Below are 307 nucleotides of genomic sequence, written 5' to 3' on the forward strand. Positions count from 1 at the left end.
GCGGATCTCGAACCCGTGGGCTCAGGCAATCCACTCACCTCAGCCTCCCAAAGGTGAAGGATTACAGGCTGAGCCACCGATCCCAGTTTGTCATTCTTCTTAGTCATCTCAGCAGTTGACATTTTTAATTAGTGTTTTTAAATGAGTGGTAAAACATGCCAATGAGATTTTTCCTTTTTCTTTTTCTTTTTTTTTTGAGTTGGAGTCTCACTCTGTCACTCAGACTGGAATGCAGTAGCCACTCCCGGCCACCGCAGCCTGGACCTGCTGGGCTCCGGCGATCCTTCTGCCTCAGCCTTCCAAGTAG

General features: G+C 48.5%; 1 protein-coding gene across 1 annotated transcript in view; it reads left to right on the forward strand.

Annotated features, from left to right (window-relative positions):
• Positions 1 to 307, forward strand: part of LOC103250373 (E3 ubiquitin-protein ligase Mdm2-like) — a 28,226-nt gene that overhangs the window by 11,775 nt on the left and 16,144 nt on the right. The window lies entirely within an intron of this gene.

Source organism: Carlito syrichta, unplaced genomic scaffold (genome assembly GCF_000164805.1).
Source record: "Carlito syrichta isolate Samal-C Ts95f unplaced genomic scaffold, Tarsius_syrichta-2.0.1 Scaffold130369, whole genome shotgun sequence".
Classification (NCBI taxonomy): Eukaryota; Metazoa; Chordata; class Mammalia; order Primates; family Tarsiidae; genus Carlito; species Carlito syrichta.